This window comes from Abramis brama, assembly GCF_963993115.1.
Source record: "Abramis brama genome assembly, chromosome: 9".
In the NCBI taxonomy this organism is placed as follows: domain Eukaryota; kingdom Metazoa; phylum Chordata; class Actinopteri; order Cypriniformes; family Leuciscidae; genus Abramis; species Abramis brama.
The window spans coordinates 9724484-9751004 of NC_139971.1; the positions used below are offsets into that span (position 1 = coordinate 9724484).

Consider the following 26521-nt stretch of genomic DNA (forward strand, 5'->3'; position numbering starts at 1 on the left):
GTTCACTTCATTTGTCAATTATTGTTACATTGTGCTAGGTTGTCCTGTTCCTGCCTCGAGTTTGCTCTTGAGTGTTTTGTTTCCTCTTGAGTTTTATTGATAAAACTGCAGCATTTAGATCCATTTCTCCTAGTTTCTGCAACCCAGCCATGACAGAATATTTTTTTATGAAAGCTTTACAGGTAGATAGAATTTTTTTTTTTTTTAACAATTGAAGTTGGATATCAAAGGAAAGTGAATAGATCTTTTCATCTGTTCCTGCTTGAACAATTGGTTTCTTTGATGAAGAATCCCTGTCTGGTCACTCCTATCAGAATAAATATTACAGCAGTCAGAGACTTTAGCAAGCAGACATTTTGTGCTCCTGTCTGAACAAAGAAGGTCCTTTATTTCTCCCTCCCTCCCTCTCTCTCTCCATCTCTCTCTCTCCATCTCTCTCTCTCTCTCTCTCTCTCTCTCTCTCTCTCTGGTAAATAAGATCTGGCACCTGTGTCAGTATTGATCATTCAGTCATAACACAATTTGATAGATGAATGATGATTAATGTACGGCTGGAGGACACTGGCCAGACTGTCTAATATATAATAGTAAATATTTACAGTGAGTGCTGTATTATTTTGGCTCACATATCTCAGAATGTGCACCCTGGAGCGTCCTGAGAGAGAGAAAGAGAGAGAGGCTGCAGATCTTGGTTGTAGGAACGATCTGAAAAATGGAAGGGGACTCATAAATCTTATCAGCTTAGCTTATGAATATTAATTAGGTGACGTAACATTTTCCAGCGCTAACATTCTTTGCAACTGGTTTGCTGAAAGGCTGTGCACATGAAGTGTGCTTGTTCAGTCAAAGTCACATTAAAGTCAATCAGTCAATTTGGTCGCCATCTTGGAAATTTCCCTGGGCAGCTATTTTGTAAGTAAGCTATACAGTGCTACAGGGATGGCATCTTTTTGTAGGCCAAAACCCAGAAATGAGTTAGCATTTTAGCACTTCTGATTTCATCGTCCTGGAGTCAATGGGTTTCTTGAATGGGTTTTTGAGTAAATCTGAAATAAGGTCTGTAATTAACACAAGCTCAAGATATCTTTTATTCTACAACACAAAATACATCAGGCAAACCACCTTTATGAATTCCATTGAATTTATTTGTATATATTTTTTTTTTTTAACTTGTTTTGAAAAATGTGGTTGCTAACAAGTAGCTACAACTAAAGAGGTTGTCAGGAACATTAAACGTCATCAGGCCAAACAGGTAAATTCATCTACTCAATAGTTCTCTTTCACAGCCTTGTTATGTTTATAATCATGCTCTTGTAAATTATTCAAATTCAAATTCTAATTGACTGTATTTAGGCTTCAAAATTCAAAAGTGTTAATTTGTGAAAATGTTTATGATGAACAAAACATGCACTACAAGACTTTACAAATATGTTTACATTTTAAAATGATTTGGAAAAAAAACTAGGCATCATACATTTGCCGACTATAAATGGTTACAGAGGAAAAACTGGGTGTCATTCACTAATGACTGATGATCACAAACTACCAGATTTTTAGGTTATTCCAAACACAACAAACTCATGCAGAAATATGCCTCGCTGCTATAAGATCCATGCATGTTTTAAAAAAAAACACAAAACAAAATGTGTTTTAAAATTGTCTCAAAATATCAAACATTTTTTATATCCTCAGACCGGATGGAATCATTGTCTGAAGCTAAACAGTCTTAACCCATCATACATTACACAACTTTCTGTGAAATCTGTCAACTCAACTCTGCAAGTTGTTCTGACTTTCGACAACTAGCGTTGATTTGTCCAGACTGTTAATCTAGGCAAATCTCTGCATTCCTTTATGAGAATGTCCAGATAGCAAGAAGCAAGTTGCAAAGCATGTTTGTGTCTGTGGCGTGCAATATGCCCAAACTTCCTGTTTCCATAGAAAACTATTTCATGGTGTCTTTAAAGTCATTGTTGCTATGCCCCTGCTGCAGATAATGTGAAAGAATGTGTGTTTGAGCCATTGGGGGTACAAGCGTGTATGTGTGTGTTGGTAATTGAGAGCAATGGTTGTTAATTAGAAGAGTAGAGGACATGACGGGTTTTGCCTTGTCTGACCTAGCAGTGCTGTTTCACTGTCAGTCGTTTAGCCATTTAGCTTGGCCAGGGCGGCACAGCAAGAGGGACACATTACGAGGTGTTAGGGGAGATACCAGGAGCCGACAGAAGTATAAATCACGCTAGCTGTTAGTATGAGGCGAGGCGAGGCTCTCCTCCCGAGGGGGGGGACAGAGAGGAGCAGGGCAGAGGAATCATGTGGTTTGTCTTCACGTCCCAGTAGCTTTCAGGCTAATAAACGGATTAGAGACCACTTTGAGCCAAAGACAAAAAGGGATTTCTGCTGTTCGGGGAGAGAGAGGAAGTGGGAGCGGACTTGAATGAGGATGGTTTGGCTCTGAAAGCAGGCCAGCACTACAGGGAGAAACTGTGTGGGCTCCTGTCGAGTTTTGAAGCGATTGGAACACTTATCGCGTTTGATGAGACGTTAGAGGCATATTGTGGCACTTATGAAACTGCACAGAAAAAAAAGATCTATAGATCAGTACTCACCGAAACTGCAGGCAAACACTCTCAGCGTACCTGTAAATGAATGAACAAACGTCAATGTCAGGGTTACACAAGTTTTGCTATTAGCATTTGTAGAGTTTAGGCTGCAAGTTTCTGACTAAGAATATTCCTTCTGAAAGTAACCTAGAGGCTTTATGTATATACCATAAATGACAAGACCCCATGAATCAGACTTCAGTTTACTTCAGAGGCAGTGGTATTTATAGTTTATGGGGAATGGATGTTTCCACTCGAAAGACTATTATATTGGGTTAAAAATATATTCTCCAGCAGAAAAGATTAATCAGCAATTTTCCGTTTTAAATGCAACCATCATACACACTAGCATTTAGATGGAGAGCCACAAAATATCCATTTTTATTTCATTTGGTCTTTAAAAGTCTTAAATTGAAAAAGAGAAGAAAAAAAAGTTTGTGAAGACAAATTTTGGTGTTGGCTAGAGAAAGCCTGCAATGTTTGAAGTAGATCTAAAATAGATTCAGTGGCGGAACTAGAGTTTTATACATGAGGTGGCCAGGGGGTGGTCACTACTACTTTCGGGGGCACACACACACACACACACACACACACACACACACACACACACACATGAATCAGAGGTATCTGTGTCCTCTCTTGATACATCTATTTATAACACAAGAACCATATAAATACCACAGTCATCAACAACAAGAACACACATGAACCAACATTTTAAAGGTCCAAACCTATATGACCTTCTTCTGCAGAACACAAAAGAAGATATTTTAAAGCATGTTGGTAACCACACAGTTTTGTTTCCCATCAACATCCATTGTATAGAAAGAAAAAATACAATGGAAGTCAACGGGAACCCAAAACTATTTGGTTACCAACATGCTTTAAAATATCTTCTTTTTGTGTTCATTTTTGGGGGAACTATCCTTTTAATTTGACAAAATCATCTCAACTTAAATTCCTGAATTCAGTATGTGATTGACTGCCTGAATCTGGTAGATGCTCCTGAAGTCTGACCACACTGACTCTGACTAGCCTCAGGTAGGCAGCTGCTCTGGGGTCCAGTGGTGATGCAAGGGCTGGGGTCTGTTTGCACCTGATCTGCCTGTTTCTGCTTCTTTAAAAAGAACTCTGATATATTTCCCTTTCTTTTCATGTTTAATTGATCCTGTGCAAAAATATGACAGCCTATGGTTACATCTAATCATACAATTACCAACATTTTTATCTTAACTTTTTCCTGCCAGCTTAAAAAAATAAAAAAGTTGTCAGCCACCGCCAGCGTTTTTGGTCATTTTCACAATTTCATGGCACCCCAGAATATTTTGTTTTATTAATATCTGAACATGCAATATATCAAAAGAAAGAACAGACCCTCTGGTTTAAAAAAAAAAAAAAAAACGCAAAAAAACAATCAGTTTTATTCTAGCTTCATACATCCTTTTTTATCAACACTTGAATGTTGGTAAGTTTCATAAATAAGCAACATGAGCAAAAAGCTGAGAATTTTTTTTTAATCAAAGACTACATCCAGATCAGATTCAGAATGATGATCAAAACACAGATGAGTAGATCGAGTCCATCAACACCCCCAAAACTTCACAGTCCCATAGTGATCGCATTATGATATCGCTTGTTTCTGCTTCTTTGCCTGCGTTTTGATCTGGAGGTACTCGTTCAGGAGATGCGTAATAGTGCCCCATACCTTATAACAGTGTAAACACAGAAAGCCATAAACTCTTCAATGGCGGGGAGAGAGTAATTTTAAATTACATTCATAACTGTACATTAAAATCAACTACCAGTCTAAATTACCAATTTGATCATTGCTAGTCCTATTCTGAACTTAAGTAGCCTAACTGAGCTACCTAATCGATTTCAAACTGCCAAATGTTAACTCGCTGAACACTGAGAGCTGTAGCCTACTTCCCCACATTAGCTAAACATTTGTATACTGTAACGTACACACGGCATGGTATATGCACAGTACTAGCACAGGTGCAAGCATACAGACTGTTATGCTAAATTGCACACAGCATCTCATAAAATGTATTCAGAGCAAACAACCCTGATGTTAAACCTTAAAAACTTACTTCAAATATGATGTTTTCTTATTCTTCGGTATCTTGCAACCATATTCTCTCGTCCTCTGCTAGTCCGTTTGAAAACTGCGCACGCTGCCGGTGAAAGTAAAAAAAAAAAAAAAAAAATTCTACTAATATTCAGCATCAGCATCAGCAACTTCCAGTAGCGAATACAATTTTGAGGTGGCACTGGACACCCCTGACATCCGACTGGCCACCCCAGGTGCCACCCCGGACACCCCTCTGGCTCTGCCACTGAATAGATTCAAAATTGAAGTAGTTTTAAAAGCTTGAAATTTGAAGGTTTTAAGGCTATGCAGTCTATCAGACAAACCGGTTGCTAGGGTGTTCTGAGTGGTTGCTAGGGTGAGAGAAAGGGAGGTTGTTTGTGTTTAGATTTTAATTTATGACAGTTGGAGTTTGAACAGTTTTTGCGCATTTTGGGAATACCGAATGAGCCAATTTTTAGGTTCTGTTTTAGGAGAACCGTAATCACGATCATTTCGAAAATATAACAGCCTGAAGGTCTGACTCAGGAAGCTTTAAAGCTCAAGGAGTTAGAGTACGAAATTGTATCTTTGAAAAATAAGAATAATTTCAAGTTTAAATTCAATGTTGGCTTTTTCAAGGTAACAGATTTCACAATGTGCCTTTCTATCCTGATCACAACCAACATGTAGGAAGTCCGTAGGAGTGGTTCGGTATTGTCCGTCCCAGCTTTTGTGTAACTTGTTTAGCGCTACGTCTAGCGTGGCGAGGAGAGGGGGCACTTTTGCTTCTGACCTTGTCAGCCTGATCCTGAGATGGCCGCTCAGGGCCCCTCACCCACTCAATGCGTTCTTTCAGCCCTGCTCTGGGATCAGCCTTGGGGTCACAAGCAGAAAGACGAGCCCTGGGTGCCAAATTTAGAGGGGGAAAACGTTGTTTTGTGAAGGTTCTGAAGGAGCTTTACAACTTCCGAAAGTTTCTCTGACCGCCCCAATAACCCCTTCCCATGATTTTGTGTTTTGTATGTTAATACGCATCAAATGCCTCTCAAACACAATGAGGAGGCCCTGGTTCGGAAACAACAAGAGAGTGGGCGGGAAACCGACCCAGCGTTTGCTTGTCTTTGACCTGAATATAACTCTCTGGTTAGGAGCGTCAGCTTTGATACTTTAACAGAAATACTTGACTCTCAATAATGTGCCAAAATAATCTCAAGCCAAATAAATCCACAAGCATTATCTTTGACCTTTTTGTCTTGTTTGTTTTTCATTTTCAAATGCTGCAAATGTAATATTAGTCTAGTAATAACTATGCACCAACTATACACCATATGATCAAAAGACATGCTTGGACCCCTTTGAGAGCAGTAAATGAAAGGAAATAAAGATATTTTGACTTTATCAGAAGTCTTTGCTAAAATAAAAGCTTGTAATTCCTCAGGGCTATGACTTCAGTAAAGGCTTATAAATTCTTACTGCGGTAAATTGTCATTCCCTGAGGAAAATTGTATTGCTCAGAGACCCTTTCATAGCTTAAGAAAAATTAATTGAGTTCTCGGTAATGCTTTTAGAGGTACGTGCTAATTGTCCACACAAAAATGAAAATTCTGTCATCATTTACTCACCATCATGTTGTTCCAAAGTCCAAACTTGTATTGTATTCTTTTGCAAAACATTTGTCCATACAATGCAAGTCAATGGTCACCGAAACTGATTAAAATTCTTCAAAATATCTTCTATGTTCCACAGAAGAAAGAAGATCATACAGGTTTGGAACAGCATGAGGGTGAGTGAACTTATTGGGTGAACTATTGAACAGCCAGAACGCATTAAATGTTTTCTGTTTTCAGTTGAAATCTGTGTCGTGTAAGTGGCCCCTAACTTAATAACTAATGATTTTTACCACGGAAATGAATCAATTAAAAACTTAAGCTAGACAATGACTTTCTTCTAGAGCTGCTGCACAGCCAAAACAATCTTTGTTGCATTAATTTCCTATTATCACTGTAAAGTTGCTTTGCAACAATCTGTATTGTAAAAAGAGCTTATGAAGGTAACTTGACTATCTCTTCAAGTATCATGTCTCCTGAAAAAATAGAAAACATCAGAACCACAATTGTAAACGTTCAATCCTCAATCGTGCCTTATAATTCAGCCTCAATTATCACCCCGCAAGAACAATTACAGTGCTTTACAACTATACAAACAAAAAGAACAAAAAGAGTTAAATAAACTTATCACTTCATCTAAAACAACAACATGTTTATTAGATCCTATACCAACTAAACTACTGAAAGAAGTGTTACCTGTAGTGGAAGAGTCTCTCCTCAATATTATTAACTCATCTTTATCTTTAGGTCATGTTCCAAGAACATTTAAACTGGCAGTTATAAAACCTCTCATTTAGAAACCACAATTAGATCATAATAATCTAGCAAATTATAGACCCATTTCAAATCTTCCATTTATGTCTAAAATACTAGAAAAAGTTGTGTCCGCTCAACTGGGCTCTTTCTTGCAAGAAAATGATATCTATGAAAAGTTTCAGTCTGGATTCAGGCCGCATCACAGCACTGAAACTGCGCTCGTTAAAATCACAAATGATTTACTTTTAGCTTCTGACCAAGGCTGTATCTCAATACTAGTTTTAATTGATCTAAGTGCTGCGTTCGATACTATAGATCACACAATACTCTTAGATCGACAACAAAATTATACTGGTGTTCAAGGACAAGCATTAAGCTGGTTTAGATCATACTTATCTGACCGCTACCATTTTGTCTATTTGAATGGAGAAAAATCGATCATAACTTCAGTAAACTATGGAGTGCCGCAGGGATCTGTGTTGGGCCCTCTATTATTCTCAATATATATGCTGCCACTAAAAAAATATTATAAGGAAACATGGAATTAGTTTCCATTGTTATGCTGATGACAATCAAATATATATTTCATAACGGCAGGATGAAAACGCAAAATTATCCAAATTGACAAAGTGTGTTAAAGATATAAAAGATTGGATGACGCGTAATTTTCTTTTATTAAATCCAGACAAGAGGTAATACTTATCGGTTCAAAAAACCGCCCACAGAACCTCTCACAATACAACTTTGACATCGTAGGATGTCCTGTTACTTTATCCTCTACAGTAAAAGACCTGGGTGTTATACTCGATTGTAACCTGTCTTTTGAAAATCATATTTCATATGTTACAAAAACAGCCTTTTTCCACCTTAGAAACATTGCTAAGCTACGTAACATGCTATCAGTTTCTGATGCAGAAAAGTTAGTTCATGCATTCATGACCTCGAGACTAGATTACTGTAATGCTTTATTAGCCGGTTGTCCTGCATCATCTATAAACAGGCTACAGTTAGTCCAAAATGCAGCCGCTAGAGTTCTTACTAGATCAAGAAAATATGATCATATAACACTGATTTTATCATCACTGCATTGGTTACCTATAAAGTTCCGTATTAATTACAAGGTATTGCTACTGACTTATAAAGCCCTAAACGGCTTAGCTCCAGTCTATTTAACGGATCTTCTATCGCCCTATAATCCATCGCGCTCTTTAAGATCAATAAATTCGAGGCTTTTGGTCATACCTAGGATATCCAGATCAACCAAAGGAGGGAGAGCATTTTCACATTTGGCTCCGAAACTCTGGAATAGTCTTCCTGATAATGTTCGTTGCTCGGACTCGCTCTCCCAGTTTAAAACTAGATTAAAGACGCATCTTTTCGGCCAGGCATTCATATAATATTTTTAATCTTACAGTTCAAACTACAATCTGGCCTCTAGTTCATAAATGCCAGAGGAGAACTGGCCCCGACTGAGCCTGGGTTCTCCCAAGGTTTTTTTTTTCTCCATTAGATGGAGTTTTAGGACACCATTAGGTCACTTAATGGAGTTTTTTCGGTTCCTTGCCACTGTTGCCTTTGGCTTGCTCAGTTGGGGATATTTTGGGGATATTTAATTTTATTTTATCAATCAATAAATTCCACTAGAAACAAACCTTGTTGTATTATTTTATTTTAATACTGTGAAGCTGCTTTGATACAATCTGTATTGTGAAAAGCGCTATACAAATATACTTGATTTGAAAGATTTGATTTGAAAGATGTTTCTCCTAAAATTCTTATGGAGATTTAAAAAACACATAGAATATAGAGCAAAGATTTGGTATTTTGGTGACTTTTGATTGCAAACGCTGCTGTCTTGGCAAATCAAAGCACTGTTTTGTTCTCTCGTGGGAATTTAGTGGAGACACAAGATTACTAGGGTATTTTTCTCTGTAGAAAAATCTGAAAAACAGGGGACTAAGATAAAGTCTCAATGTGCTCTGCTTTCTAGCAGACATTACGAATTCCTATATATTTTTCATACTGAATATCAAGGATTGCATTTTGACTTGAACGAGATCTCATCTGTGATTTTTATTCCTTACAGAATGTCCTGTTTGGTGTGTCATATAAAATGTTTGCTATGTTTAATTGTAATTTTTCTTATACATTTTTTATGTGCTGACACTGTTTTCAACTAAAAACAGAAAACTTTTTATGTGTTTGGCCGTTCATTTATACGACAACGGCATTTTGGGGGACTGAAAATGCTAAATTTTGAAAACGGGTTTCAAAGTGCAAGTTTCTGAAAATGATACCATTATTGTCTCCGTGTAAACTAAAAAAAAGTGCATTTGTGTAAACGGTGACACCATGCGCATGCGTATTACATGTTCAGTCTATGGGGCGGACTTACTCTGTTGGTGTACTATCACATTCTATAAAGTAGGGATTTTGGATGCAGCGTTAGTCTAGATAGGTCTTTGCTAAATCAAATATTATTGTGCTTAATTATATTTCTGTCATGACAACTCTTAGGAGATTGCTATGGTAATAGAGATTGGCATGGTAATGGATATGGCAATGTTAATGTATTTGGTCTTGGTGGAATAGATCTGCTGCTGCTGCAGAGCAAGACTTGCTACTGCCAATACATTCACAGACATTGCTGTTGTTGTTGTTGTTTTTTCTTCATGGGACCGCATGTTTTAGGATCTATGTGTGCCTGGGCTACCTTGCCGGCCAGCTTAACACTAGTGTTCTAACATGAACCTAGTTTAAACTTGTAAAGACTGCTCCGTTTAGGAATTAATAACCGGACCACACAATATGCGCAGAGATATGGAATAAAACGTCAATCTTAGATGTTGATTCCAAATGCGTTCTGAAAGCATGCTGCAGTCCAGTCCCCGTTATTTGTTTTGATGTTGAGCCGCAGCTCATTGGACGCTGACGCAACAGCAACCATTCAGCTGAGCTATGTAGATAATGATGTGATCGCTACCAAATGAGTCAAAGACTTATCAGCCTGCACCATTTAGAGTTTCATGCCAGAACTAGGTAATAAAGGTCTGTAATTCCTCAGTACAGTTAAGGGTTTAGCAAATTATTCAAAGTTATTCTTATTTGGATAGAAAGTGTGTACAAACCATCTGCCACTACAGTATAACACTCATTTACCTCACTCTCACTCTCTTTCTCTCTCTCTTGTCCATCTGTGTCTGGCTGGTGTACTGTATAATATGAGGGTTGACCTGCTGGCATCCGCTGCCTCGGGTACACACATGGCTGTATAAAGGACGTCCCAACCTTCCCTCTCTCCCCTGAAAGGTGCCAAACTCTGCTCTTTAATTATTCATTACACAGCCCTGCCCTGAGAACGGCATCGTGCTGTGTTTCGGTCCAGACGTGGATGGCTGCCATAGCGCAGAGAACGCTTGTTCTATCCCACTGAATGTTTGCAACCATCTGCCGAGGTTCAGCGCAGCAGCATGTGAAGAGATGTTTGATTTTTTTTAACACTCTGTTTAGTGTGTCCTGGCGTGTCACTCCCATATTTCCTTCTGTTTGGACTCTAATGGCTGTAGCGCGTGCATACGGGCGCCTGCAGGCTGAACCTGCTCGGCTAATATTCCTCTCACACAGGTCGTAGCGTGCTCGCTGCATTGATTGCGTGCGTGTGTGTCTGTCCTCTTGCATCTCATCAGTTTCTCCTTGCTAGGGCGGGGAAAACCGATATTCGCTAGCTGTATGGTACCCTATGCCCTCGTTCTCTCTCTGAACATCCTGTCCTATCGCTGTCCATGTTGACTTTGTTTGAGACAATCCATTATTTTTGATAAGCTCATTTTCTCTCCGTCTTATCGAACCGCAGGCAGAACCGGGAGAGAGATGTGGCCGAGGATCCTGAGGGCCGGTGCCGTAGGGCCAGTGCAAACACTAATCAGCTTTAATTTCAACATCTCATCACGAGGGGCTCTGTGTGTGAGATCTGTATTAACTGCTCAGTAATCGGTCTTACGGCACTGCAGTTGTTGAACAATAATCTCGGACCGTTCACAGAATGGCCGATGCACATTGCATACAAAAATGGTTAAATTCGCCAGCTCCAATCAATTTCCGGGAGTCAGTGTGCATGTTTGCACCAGTTCCCAGGCTGCTGCAATGAACGCTTCCAAAAACTAGTCACTGGATTTGCCAGAGGTTTGAGGTTGTGAGACTGAATCTGAATCAATACATTACCATATTTTTGGAAAATAAGGCACACCAGGTCAAAATTGCATTGTTGATAGAAAAAAAACCACATATATAAGTCGCATCTGCGTAGGGGTGTAATGCCTGAAAAACTCTTAAAACTACATTTCGTGACACAATAACAGTAGTATTGTATTGTAAAAAATGGCGACTCTTATGTTGTCCTTCCCCTTGTAGCACGCGCAAGTGACGATACTCTGTCAACCAGTCAACGTTCTGCAGTGAGTCTAGCTCCACCCTTTAGTACCGTACCACTGTGCTAGGTATCCCAACGGAAGAGTACCGAAAAAGTGGTACGGTATGGTACGGCATTTTGGTTCCATTCACAACTTTTGACAGTGGAAACGGAAATAATTGCGTACCGTACCGCTCAGTGGAAACGAGCCATAAGAGACGTGTAATGTGACTCTATCTGTACCCTTCTGTCCTCCAGTAAACTATTTATTTTCTTGAAAATCTAAGAGGACGTGAAGAGGTACTGTGTGTGTGTGTGTGTGTGTGTGTGTGTGGATGGGGATGATTTCTGACTCTGTGTTGCCACTCTGTTCCCCTGACACCTGTGTGCTAATTAGGGTCATATTGATGCATTCCACGCTAATGACTTCAGGCTGCATACAGTGGCTGTAAACATTTACTCTCATTGTCTGCTGAATGCTGTTATCTCATTGATGGTGTGTGTGTGTGTGCGTGCGTGCGTGTGTGTGTGTGTGAGTTTTCTCACTGTGCTTATCAACGCATGCCATAGATTTTTATCAGCTGTTTAATAGTTCATAGGTCTATATATCCGCTCAAACACACATATTAAAGCCAACATGGACTCAAAACTGACCTTTTTACTTTCCTAATAAACGTCCTTGCTTATTCTGCATGATTCATCAGTGTGTATTATTCTCAAGAAAACATTTTTCAAAATCTTCCACCGAAACATAGTAACTTTCTCCACCTCTGAAATTACTTTTCTTTTGTGTTGATGTCAGCAGTGGTGTTTTCTAGTCATGTCGGAATAATCGCATTTACAAGACATGAATGCCATGCATAATTACCAGTGGGATTTTCTTTGTGCACTGTCTTTCCGAGTTCAAGGCAAGAATCAAATTGGCACTGGACATAATAAGTTTTAATTGTGAATGTTGACTGTTTTTATATGCATTTTATGTACCGTTGATAAAGAATAGCAACAATGCCTGCAGTAAAGTAAGGTTTATAAGATGACAGGCTTGTGTGACTAAGCATAAAGCATCAGTTAAACATCTAAGACACATTGTTTGCACTTTTATTCTTGCATTAGTCCTAAAAAATCTTCCTGTGTTTGCCATTAAGTGAAAAAAGAGACATATACATGTGCAATTGCCCACTAGGTATGTTTTTTTGGTATGTTTTTTTTTTCCTACTTAAACTACACAAATGCACATTACAAGATAGTTATGATTTCCAAATTTGTAAGAAGTAACTTATCAGGTGGACTTGCATGTAGCACAAGAAGGTAAGGGATGAACAAAATAATAATAATAATAATAATAACCTACAGTATATTACAACCTAACATCCCTGATCCAATCAAATTCTGCTTTTTGTGCCATCCTACATTATTGGAATCACTGAATATTCTGTTTTAATCAGGATTACAGAAGTTAAACAGGTCGTGAATGTCGTTTCATGCTGTTTTCAGAAATTGGGAGGGAGTATTTCAGTATCCTGGCACTAATGTTTATTCAAATGTTTCTGGATGAAAGAGATAAATGGCACAAGCACTTTATTTTACTGTGATGAGCGTTTGGATGCAGGGTGACGTGTTCTGCTCTGGTCTTCAATCATACGCTGCCTTCTCAGAGCACACAGAAAAAGATACAAAAGAGTTGTTTAATTATTAACTTCTACTTTTTAACAGAAAAGATCTGATTAATCAGAAAAAGTGACATTTCAATAACATTTCTGCAGTTTAATTAGGTAAGATTAATTGGCAAGATTAGCTTTGGGCTTCTCAAGTTATGAAAATGTAATAAATAAATAAATGTTGCTTGTTGATGTTTGTTTGAAGAAACAAATTTAATTCTCTTTGCCCAAAGGGGATCTATAACTAGGATATTTCTAGATGTAACCAAAGTGTGCATACAGAAAAAAATAAAAATAAAAAATAAATAAATTATATATATATATATATATGTTTTTTTTTTCTGTATGCATACTTTGGTTACATCTAGAAAGGATCTCAAGAATATCTCAAACTGTGCTCAGATTTCCCAAGATAAAGTCTGCAATCAAATTTCAGAGATCTCAATTTAAACATTTCTCTTCAAATGTTTGTAGTCAATACTAAAATCAATACTTTTATCCTGAACATATATACAGGTATATATATATATATATATATAAATCAAAAACATTAACATTTCCTCCCCCTCACAGTGATATCTCTTCTCTGATGACTTGTGCGCAAAGACATTAGGAAACAACAACAATCCAACCGTCCAATCAATTCCAGACAGACAAAATCAAGTCATGCCCTACATTTCTCTCTCTCCTGGTCTCTCTGGGTTTTTTTTTTATTTTTATTTTTTTAAGAAATATAAGTTATATTGTACAAACACCTTCTGGAAAACATTAAAGAGCCTCTACACAAAATATCACATATAACAAATGAGGGAAAAATAAAATAAAATTCTGTGTTCATTCAAAACATTCAAAATACATAAAATAAACATCAGAATGAATATATATTAAAAAACAAATTTTTTTTTTTTTCTAATTCAAGAAGCCGCTTCACTCAGATATCAATTGGCAAGAAAAGAAGTTTGCATGCTGTACATGCTGATGCTACAGGCTATGCTATCACTTTACTGTTTTCAAAAATGCCGGTACTTTGGTACCAAGTCGATACTGAAATGTAAAAAATTGAACAATGCCAGCCTTTCTGCAGTACTGGTAACGCTACCATGCATGCTCTGTAAAGTGTCAATTTAAAGTGTGTTCTATTTGCAACGTGTTTTTTTTTTTTTTTTTTGAGCATTTTAGCCAGTAACAAAGCCAGCCTGGAGCATTTTAGCCAGTAACAAACATGTCTGTTGAATGCATGAATGCAATGGCCAATCAGAGGGGTTTAAATTCCCTCAACACCGCTCAAAACGCGAGAGCTCATTGACTAAGTTATGCACATTCACAAATCATTTCATAAAAAACAAAAAAAAGTATAAACACAGATGTAAATAAGAGATAAGTGATAATAACAGGAGTTTTGGAAAGAGAAATCAGTGATTGAGAGAATTCTTTGCTCAATTTCTGTTACAACTTTGAATAAAAGTTTTATTTTTTATTGATGTTAAAGGTGCAGTAAGCTATTTCTAAGAAACGCTGTTGATATTTGAAATCACCAAAACAAACACGCCCCTACCCAAAAGGATTACACCCTTATCTTCATAGCTCTTCCCCAAAACTCACAAACACGCTATGCAACACAGGCACCTCCCCCTAATGAGTGTATACGCCCCTTACTGCTCTTTGGCTACAAGTGTTTTGGTGCTCGGTCCGATCCACTTCTCAGAAAACACTTACTTACCTTTAAGTACACACTGCAAAATTAACAACCATATTCAAATGTGGGATTGTATCTGAAATGACATAGCAATGAACGTAGCATCAGACTAAATGGGTAAAAATAGTCCAATTATTATGTCAAAACAGATCTGTGCTTTAAGTCTTGGATTAACTGGCCACTTGTTCTATTAAGTGCAATCAGGGCTGGAAATGGGGGTTGGGGGAGAGTCTTGGGGGAACTCTGGGGGGATTGAGTCCAGGGAGTGAATTTTAAGGGAGGATAGAGTTCATAAAAAAAAAATAAAAAAAAATCTTTTATCCATGTAGCCTACAAACGCTATGCAAATTTCAAACATAAAATATAATAGGATTTTCTGTGGTTTGAAAATATAAATTTGTGGTGGGAATTCTTGGCCATTTCCACCACTGCATGTTCTAAAAGTCCGACTGTTTGTACTGTCGGACTTTTAGAACATCCATTTCCACCACTGGATTGTCTTAATCGTCCGACTGTTTGTACTGTACTGTATTTTATTTTTTTTATTTTTCTAAACTGTTTTAATTATTCTTATTTCTTTTTATTATTTTAATTTCTTCTATGTAAAGCACTTTGAATTGCCACTGTGTATGAAAAGTGCTATATAAATAAACTTGCCTTGCCTTGCCTTGCCTTGCCTAAAAGCTTTTAAAACATTTGAAAAACTGGATGTTTTGAAAGTTCATAGAACATTCAGAGATGACTTTATGGGGAACGTTAGCAAAATGTTCTTGGTGCATATTTTTTGTAAGCTGGAATGTGTGTTTACAGGTTTTTTCTAGTCTTTGAAGCGATTTGGGATGAAAAGATACAAAAAAAAGTTATGCACCTTCTGCTTTCACATTTATGTGCATCTACCAGTGCTTCTGAATGTGTTTAAGAGGTTGCATGCATGTGTGTGAGTGCATGTTTGGAAATGTGTGTGAGACGTGAGAGTGTGTATGTGACTCATCATGTCATGCTTAATGCAGCTCAACACAGAATCACGCTATTGTTTTCCTCCAGGGCTCCACTGGAGAAAGTCACGATGCTCTATTCATTCAGACAAATCCCACAGCTCTACTGCGGCACTCTTAATTTAACGCTGCTGTGGCCGCTCTTATAGACAGCCATCAGATTACACAGGCGCTGTATATACAGCCTAATCCACAGGAAGCACTAGAATCGCTGCTGACTCACTGAGGGCAGTGATGGTGTCTGATGGTGATTTTCAGAAGAGAGGCACAGTGCTACTTGTGTAGTCGCATGATGATTTTATTGTTAAAGGGATAGTCCACCCCCCAAAAATAAATAAATAATCATAATGTCATTCACAAAAGGTGATTTTAGTAATATATTTGAGCTGCTCTATTCTGTACAATAAAAGTGAACTAGAGCTGTTAAGTTCCATAAAAGTATCATAAAAGTAGTCCAAAAAACGTTCTGAAGCACACGATAGTTTTGCGTGTAAAATAACTACGTGAACATCCTCAATATTGTGTTCCAATTAAGTCAGCAAGTTATACGGTTGTAGTATTGTTACCTCCACCTCCTTCAGTAAAGTTTTCATTATTTCTTTAACCCTAAAAAGTCTACTGAATTGTATTTGGTACACAAATTTCCGAGGCCTCCAAATTATCAAAACTTTGCTGGAAAATTATTGTACACAAACACTTTACTTGAAGGGGTGTGCATAAGACTGTCATGACACCTTCATAATCATGACATGGCAGATGTCATAAATATGAAGGAGGTCTTATGCATGTTTATGACAACTGTCATTAAGTGTCATTTGCTCAATTATGACATTTTTAATGCAAATATGACATTGTTTGAGATGTCTTTGTTATGACAACTTGACATAAACCAATACATCATAACCTGTCAGTGTCTTTGTCATGACAACTTGTGTCACGGAACACACACGGGAAACAGGAAGATCCATTTGCAGTATTTTTAATGTTAGGGCAATCCAACTCGTAGTCATCCATGCATGGGTCAAAATCCATAATAGCAGTCCAAATACAAAATAACCAAGAAACAAACAAGAACAGGCTAGGAACAAAGATCAAAAGTGTAGTGTGACATCTAACAACGACTCCGTGACAAACACTAAAACAGACAGGCTTATATACACAGGGAAATGACAATGCTAATGGGGAATAGGCTGAGTGCAATGATTAGTGACAAGGGACAGCTGAGTGCAATGAGGAAACAAGGATCATGGGGAATGTAGTTCAGAATGTGATAGACACCGTGGGGAAGGAGGACATCTAGTGGTAACCAGGGAACACAAACCAGACACTGTGACAACTTGACATTACCAAGACAACATAAATTGTCATAAACAATGACATAGCAGATTAACTATCAAACTTAAGAAACCACTTAGCTTTATGGGTTAACATTTCATTAAACTGTCAGGTGGTTGGTTTTGACATTGGCTGTCATGAGGCCATTATAACTGTGTCATGAATGTTTTTCTTGACCTCAACTACATTAAAATGTACATCAACTTCATTAAAATGTTATAATGGCTTCATGACAGCCAATGTCAAAACCAACCACATGACAGTTTAATGAAATGTTAACCCATAAAGCTAAGTGGTTTCTTAAGTTTGATAATTAATCTGCTATGTCATGTTTTTGACATATTTATGACAGGTTGTGTTGTCTTAGTAAAGTCAAGTTGCCATAACAAAGACATCTCACACAATGTCAAATTTGCATTAAAAATGTCATAATTGAGCGAATGACACTTAATGACATTTGTCATAAACATGCATAAAACCTCCTTCATATTCATGACATGTGTCATGTCATGATTATGACGGTGTCATGTCAGTCTTATGCACACCCCTTCAAGTAAAGTGTTACCCAATTCTTTACTAAGAACTAAAAACATTATTTAGTATAATGTCCACCCTGAGGTCATGGTACATGTGTCTTTTTGATGTGAAATCTTTACAGATTTGTATAAAGAATACATTTAATATTGTTAGTAATGAACACTTACTGGACTGAAGCAACTTTGCTTTAGCTGATTATACATCATTTAAAAAAATGATAATACGGCTTTTGAATGTTTTTTTATACATCTCTCAAACATCATTGTGTTGCATTGCATTATATGTTTTGCCAATGAGCAATTAAAGCCTGATGTATGAACTATGAAAAAAAAACAAAAAAAAAACAAAAAAAACAACATAAGCAAACCGTTTTATTACGTTTTTTGTTTTGTTTTTTTTTACTATTATTTCAAGCCACGTCCTCTTGCCCTGATGAAGCACGTGGTGATCATTGGGACCCCCACTCATCTGCAGCCGAGCATTGTGGGATTTTCAGCGCATGTCCTCTTGCTGGCTCAGCGCTTTTGCAAGGTTGAATCTCATCCCTGAGTGAATCTCATTTGAGTTGTGAGTGTAGGCGGAGCCTTTACTATGCACTGTTCTACTAGAGACTTGTAGTGTGAGGTGTGTGAGAGAGAGAGAAAGAGAGAGAGATCTGTTATATGACTCAGTGGGAGTTTTGAACAGACACTTACATGCCATATGTTCACACAGGAACTGCACCATTCTGTGACACACACAAAAAACTGTTCGTGTGATGCCCTCAAATGCACATCTTTTATGAACACTTGTTCCTGTGCCAGCATAAGTGGAAATTGTTATGTATGCCATGTTCTCAATTAACTTTAAATTATGAATACAAAATTAAAATGGTGAAGAATACAATGAAAAGGAGACATAATATGCACACAAAGGCCAAGCAGCAGTCATTGTGTTATGAATCCACAAGATCAAGAGGTCTCCACAGGTGTTAAATGCCCTAAATTAAAGTCCAAGCTGTCCCAAACTGATCTGTGCTGTGAAATTGTAAGTTCTTTGTGTGTGTGTGTGTGTGTGTGTGTGTGTGTGTGTGTGTGTGTGTTTGTTTATGTGATTTATGAGGACAGAAATTTGTATGAGGACATTTCCTGAGTCCTCGTATTTTAAATCGCTTTAACAACATACTAAACAGTGTGTTATTGAAAATGTAAAAATGCATAAAGTTTTCTGTGATGGGTATGTTTAGGGGTATATGTTAATGTATGTATATTCTATATACAGTTTGTACAGTATAAAAAACATTACGCCTATTACGCCTTACATTCAATGAGGTTTTGAGTTCTAAAAGTTACATAGTATTGTATATCAATCTCATACTGTACATATCAAAAGATAACATTTTATTCATTATGTTTACAAAATCCAAATTGAAATCTATTACTCATTTGTTATTTTCTCTCCAAATTAGGTAGACAAGTGACAGAACGTTCCTTTTCGATGTGTGGGTGCAAGTGAGAAAGTGCAAGTTCCAGAAACAATACAAACTTTGCTGCAAGGTGGAAATGGATGGAAAATGGCCTGAAATTGTTTGAGACATATTTAGATAGAGTTAGTTAGACCTAGACACACAATTTTTGTTCAGCCTGTGACTCAAAGATAAGGAGCGTGTCAAAACTATATATTATTAGATATTAAATAACAAAATTATATATTATTAGTATGAAATTATGCCTGTAAATTAACATTCTTCTCACTAATTCCAATCCTGGTTCATGTTTGTAATAAATGAAAGAAAAGAGAAACTATTATTATAAATACCAACAATTTTACATGAAAAATTGGACCGTTTGTTGCATTAGGAAGCAGACTTCTAATCTGATCTGATCTGGAGGATTGGATCTGATGTGGATTCGTCTGAAACTGATGATCCAGGATCTGTAATAGATCACTGTCAGCCAGAGAACCTTAACTAAACCCTGATAATGAAATTCAGTTCATTCAAAAGAGGATGTCCTTAAGGGATGAGGTGAGGTAACTTTAGCTTGATGTCCAGGCTGTTGGTCTGTAAAGACTGGCGAGGCGCCAGCATGTTTTATATACATACATTAAAGAATAATAACAAGAGTAATAGTTGTTATAGTAGTAAAAATAGGTATTATACTTTTCATAAGCAAACTGCTCAGCCAGTTTCTTTGCTCATGAGTTGATGCTGATGATGACCAGACCACTCAAACATTGTTAAGTCATGGAAGTGCAACAGTTTTTTATTTTTTATTTTATCGAATATGCTTTAACTTTCCCCTACCTTTTCTATTTAACCAGACACAGTCTGTAAACGGTATAAAGCTTCAGACAAACTCGAAGATACAAACCAAAATCAGACAGGCAGGTCTAGATTTAAAAGTGTCCATTTCTTACCTTTTTAAATTAAATTCAGGCTCTGATTTTTGTTTGTGAACTTAGAGTCGCTATGTTTTTAATGCATGTTGCCAGATAATGTGTACTTTGTGTATGCAAAAAACTTGAGGAAATATGTATTCCATGGATTTTTATGAAAAACATGAAAACATACAGTTATGGTTTAGTTAGTTTGGCATCATCTGCATTTAGGTGATTTTCAGTAATCCATATTTGGCAACAATGCAATGTTTTTACACTTTTCTAGCACATGAATAGGCACCAAAGCTGTAATCGATCCACTTCCCTGAATCCCCCAATAACTGGAACATATTGCAAAAAAACCCCCAAAAAACAAACAAACAAACTATAGTTTGGCAAATGAATACTTTGGGGACTTTTTATTTTGTAAATAAGCTTATGTTATACCTCAAAAATCCCCCCACATTCTCTCTAAAAGCTTGGGCCCTGAACAGAGAGGGAGCCCGAAAGGATGCAATCGCGACAGGGGTCCCGGGCCAATAAACGGTCCAAGGGGCCCAGAAACCATTGTGGCACTCCTGACCAGGTATGTTTTAATAAGTTTCATTTTTGAAAAACTTTGAGAATGCAAAAGATCTTGCAGGTGGCTAAGAAATTATAGCGTCTCTAAAACCAATTTTCAAACATAGACAGGCAAGGCCGTAACCAAGTTTTGAACATTGCAGGGGACCAAAAAAAAAATAAAAAATCATATCATCATATCATAATTACATGTCACAAATGTAATTGTCCTGCTTGTAATAACTATTTATTGTAAAATAATGCATTGAAACTATTTGCAAGTAATATTATTATAATTATTTTTTCCCTGAAATGCTTCAAGGCAAATCAGGTAACCACGTTTATTAAACGAATTCAGAACATGCACACATTCATTCTCAATCTTATGCCTAATATGCTGAAAATGGGTCTGTTAGGCCTAATATTTCTTGTCTCGTCACATTCAATTATGAATGGCACGTTCTCCATATCTGATTATTAGGGGGGACTTGTCTTTTTAATTTTTTCTCAGGGTTTGACTTAATTTTTGCATAGGTTAATTTTCCAGGCATGACTCATCATAAAAGTGGATAAACTACAGGCAAATTTTAATGAATATAATTGTTTTTTTAATCATATTCCATTCTCATTTTAATTATATATATATATATATATATATATATATATATATATATATATATATATACAGTGAGGAAAATAAGTATTTGAACACCCTGCTATTTTGCAAGTTCTCCCACTTGGAAATCATGGAGGGGTCTGAAATTGTCATCGTAGGTGCATGTCCACTGTGAGAGACATAATCTAAAAAAAAAAAATCCAGAAATCACAATGTATGATTTTTTAACTATTTATTTGTATGATACAGCTTCAAATAAGTATTTGAACACCTGTCTATCAGCTAGAATTCTGACCCTCAAAGACCTGTTAGTCTGCCTTTAAAATGTCCTCCTCCACTCCATTTATTATCCTAAATTAGATGCACCTGTTTGAGGTCGTTAGCTGCATAAAGACACCTGTCCACCCCATACAATCAGTAAGAATCCAACTACTAACATGGCCAAGACCAAAGAGCTGTCCAAAGACACTAGAGACAAAATTGTACACCTCCACAAGGCTGGAAAGGGCTACGGGGAAATTGCCAAGCAGCTTGGTGAAAAAAGGTCCACTGTTGGAGCAATCATTAGAAAATGGAAGAAGCTAAACATGACTGTCAATCTCCCTCGGACTGGGGCTCCATGCAAGATCTCACCTCGTGGGGTCTCAGTGATCCTAAGAAAGGTGAGAATTCAGCCCAGAACTACACGGGAGGAGTCAATGACCTGAAAAGAGCTGGGACCACCATTTCCAAGGTTACTGTTGGTAATACACTAAGACGTCATGGTTTGAAATCATGCATGGCACGGAAGGTTCCCCTGCTTAAACCAGCACATGTCAAGGCCCGTCTTAAGTTTGCCAATGACCATTTGGATGATCCAGAGGAGTCATGGGAGAAAGTCATGTGGTCAGATGAGACCAAAATAGAACTTTTTGGTCATAATTCCACTAAACGTGTTTGGAGGAAGAAGAATGATGAGTACCATCCCAAGAACACCATCCCTACTGTGAAGCATGGGGGTGGTAGCATCATGCTTTGGGGGTGTTTTTCTGCACATGGGACAGGGCGACTGCACTGTATTAAGGAGAGGATGACCGGGGCCATGTATTGTGAGATTTTGGGGAACAACCTCCTTCCCTCAGTTAGAGCATTGAAGATGGGTCGAGGCTGGGTCTTCCAACATGACAATGACCCGAAGCACACAGCCAGGATAACAGCCTGTTCTCATCCCAAGGCGTCATATACTGACGCTTTTGAAATTTCTTCAATATCCGACGCACATGGCACCCTTAGGCGTCAATATGAGACGCAGATAAATATGAGTCTAGGAGGCGCCTTCTAGCGGTCTAACCCTAAACCTACCCCAGACCTAAACCTACCCATAACCGGTGTCTCATATTGACGCTAAAGGGTGCCCTTTGCGTCAGATATTGAAGAAATTTCAAAAGCGTCAGTATATGACGCCCTAGGATGAGAATGCGTTGAGGATAACCAAGGAGTGGCTCTGTAAGAAGCATATCAAGGTTCTGGCGTGGCCTAGCCAGTCTCAAGACCTAAACCCAATAGAGAATCTTTGGAGGGAGCTCAAACTCCGTGTTTCTCAGCGACAGCCCAGAAACCTGACTGATCTAGAGAAGATCTGTGTGGAGGAGTGGGCCAAAATCCCTCCTGCAGTGTGTGCAAACCTGGTGAAAAACTACAGGAAACGTTTGACCTCTGTAATTGCAAACAAAGGCTACTGTACCAAATATTAACATTAATTTTCTCAGGTGTTCAAATACTTATTTGCAGCTGTATCATACAAATAAATAGTTAAAAAATCATACATTGTGATTTCTGGATATTTTTTTTTAGATTATGTCTCTCACAGTGGACATGCACCTACGATGACAATTTCAGACCCCTCCATGATTTCTAAGTGGGAGAACTTGCAAAATAGCAGGGTGTTCAAATACTTATTTTCCTCACTGTATATATATATATATATATATATATGCCTACTTAAAATTAACTTTTTTATTCTACTGTGCGATGTACTTGTAGGGAGCATCAGTCATTTCTGAAGTTCTGCAGTAGATTAATCATAAACCTGCATTCCTCTCAAGATAATCATGTTCTGATTATCTCCAATCAGTTCAGAGCAGATTGACCAGTTTTGAATCCATCAGAGGTCAGTGACAGACTCAGGTGTTAAGCAGTATGTCTGTATAAAGTCACTATTAGACAGGTTGCACTCCAGCAGGAAAGCCATATGGCTGTTAACCCACAATCCTCTTCACTGCCACCACACCAGGTACACAACAAGTGTGTCATGTTGTGAGGCGGGGGGGGGGGGGGGGGGGGGGGGTGGGGGGGGGGTGGGGGTGGAGTGCATTTGAGTGCATTTTGTTGATCTCAGCTCTCTATTATGAGTTGTGTTGTGCTGAGTTGCAGGTGCTACAGATTTTACCTGACTCACTGACCTCTGACCTTGACCTGACTCACTGACCCTGTGAAATGGGGCTCCAATGACAATGATGTTATTGTGTGAGTGTGGTTGAATCATTGGACTGTTAACACAATGGCTTGTCCTATTGAAGCTGTAGCACTGTCAACAGTGGCTGTTGACTGCCTTCTAAAGCCCAATATATATATATATTTATATATATTATTTTTTTTATTTTAACTAATTTACCATTACTATAGAAGCTACATCCTTTGTGTCTAACATGTTTTCTCACTGACATGCTCTCTAAAGTATACATTGGGCTTAAGGCAGCATACTAACTGAAATGAAACCTAGTGACAGATGTATCTACCGCTCTGAAAACCACACAAATAGCACTTCTCATCTGAAGTGCACAAGAGATTTGAATCACAAATGATTCCAATTGAGTTTTATGTTAGCATGTTGCTAAGCTAACTATACAGTTCTCTAAGCACAAAAAAAAGTAAAAAGTAAATACAGGGTGAAATAGACAAATTTATAATTTTTGTTTCAGTATTTACAGACCACATATCAAAATCGACGTTTTGTTGCTAGTCTGTTAGAATGATGCCTTACAGTTATTTATTAGGCAGCACACTAGAGTGCAGATCTTAGAATTCTTAATTAAAGTCCACCTGCTTTAAGTCTATGTAACTCTACTTCTAGTTGTACGGGTGTGTGTATGTGCATAATAGTGAGTTTCCTTTGACAAGCAGAATGACAGGATAATGGTCTCTGTGATCATGTGTGTGTGTCCACAGTTGGACAAAAGAGTGTATGTTTGGTATGAACAATGGACGACTGTGTGTCTCACTTCTGAATGAACAGAAAAACAAGCTCCAAAGTTATCTTTACAAAATAATTACAAAATTGACACCTGTTGGAACTGATTCCGAGACTTGCTTTAATTGCTAACTATTGATGTTTCTGTCTAGAGGTGACTGGACCCACACGAATAAATTAATTTCATCCTTCAGAACAGGTGTGTTTTCCATGACAGTCTTGGAAATCTTTCCATACCTGTCTCTATCTGTGATCAGGCTTGTGAAACATTAATTAAATCAGCGTCATTGTCTGTTTCATACTCTCCAGATCTGGCTCCAGACATCGGTGTAATTGAAAATGTGTACTTGTCACACATTTTAGCAATCAGGGTCACTCATCCGAAATTAATAAACACCTTTTTTTTTTGAATCAGAATTCTAACAAGGGCTTTTAAACGCAATGTTCCTGGGCAGATATGAATCATTTAACTGTGGGAGTGTATGAATAGACTGAGAAGTTGTTAATAAAAACAGTTCTGATGGGTTAAGATGTTATAATTGCACAGATTTCAGTCCTGCTTTTAATTCAGCAGATTTATTCAGCCCAGCGTCTCTAAATGAATCCACTATGAAAATGACACCAGTTTAGGCTGGAGTACGTTAACTTCTCTATAACATATAAAGCTGTCATTACTGTTGCCCGCATCTGCATTCATGCGTGCGCGTATGTGTATATGAAATGAGAGTGCTCTTTAATTCTGATTACTGTGCCAGCAGTTAGTGTTTATGGTAATATCTGAGACAAACGGCAATAAAGCCATCTGCTTATGGCTTCCATTAAGCTGATTGTTTGGATGAAATTATGAAACACACACACACACACACAGACCTTTATTAGCTGCTAGATAAATAGATAGGGATTAGCTGGTGTAGAGGGCAATTGTTGGTCATGGCGTGAGGTTGTAGGGGTAAGACTCGAGCTGTCTCACAGTAAGTATGTCTATAAACTCCAGATTTATCACAGAGCAGATAATGATGATGGCTGGAAATAGTGTTTGTCGCTTCAGGCGAGCGTGACTCTATCTAAATAGAAGATGCAGTGTGGGCTGACAGGTAACTCAGGGTGCTTTCACACTAGAGCTCTTGGTGTGGACTTGAGTATGTTTGACATTAGATTTTAGTTTGTGTAAGAGCGGTTTTCCAAACAAGTCCACTTGAGCCTGATTTCTCCCAAAGTTTTTTTCTCCATTTTTGTCACCCGATGGATGGAGTTTGGGTTCCTTGCCAATGTCGCCTTTGGCTTGCCTAGTTGGAGTTTAAAAGACACTTAACATTCAGTAATATTATCGATTTAACTAACTATACACTGACACTATCAGATGAGAATTTGAACTGAATTTAACTGAATAATGTCTTATTTAGAGTTGCTTTATAGCTGAGTCGAATTTGTTTCATAATTGACCAATTTTGCAACATTGACACTGTTACTGTACAGACTTGGATCATCATTGAACTGACTTGAGCTGAATAATGATACTATTGCTTTCTTTGGAGCTCCTGAATTGTACACAGTTATTGAACTGAACTGAAATAACACTGAACTGACTTGAGCTGAATGACACTATTCTCATATTTGATTGTTTGCATCATTGATTCATGTTATTTCCCTATTTATTACTGTGAAGCTGCTTTGAAACAATCTGTATTGTATAAAGAGCTATATAAATGTGAATTGAAAATGTGGTTTAGGAGCAAGTTATGTAGATTAAGGGTGTTCAAAGTTGTAGTTTGGTTCTCTTGGTACCAAAAAATAAAATGATAAATTTAGTCCTGGTTCGCTTAGCGTTCACACTGTCATTTTTTGACAGTTTTTATGATATATATTTTGCTATGGAACTTACAGAACATCCAAAACAATGCTGTGTGCTGGGCTAAATTGCTCGTTGTGCGTATACAGTATGATGGTATTTTTTACCAACTGAGAACTTCTGAAGAGCTTATAAAATATGTAAATTAGTCAAATCAGCAGAAGGAATTCCTCCTTTGGACACAGACAAGGATCTGCTGCAAGACGGCATTTCTGAGCCTGTACTAAACTGTAATGGGC

General features: G+C 37.7%; 1 protein-coding gene across 2 annotated transcripts in view; it reads right to left on the reverse strand.

Moving 5' to 3' along the window:
• The window catches only part of sema6d (semaphorin 6D), a 131771-nt gene that overhangs the window by 48069 nt on the left and 57181 nt on the right, over positions 1 to 26521 (reverse strand). For both annotated transcript variants that reach the window (XM_084125002.1, XM_084124998.1), the window contains exon 3: positions 2610 to 2639. The gene's annotated coding sequence lies outside the window, so the exon portion shown is untranslated. The remainder of the gene's footprint in view (positions 1 to 2609; positions 2640 to 26521) is intronic.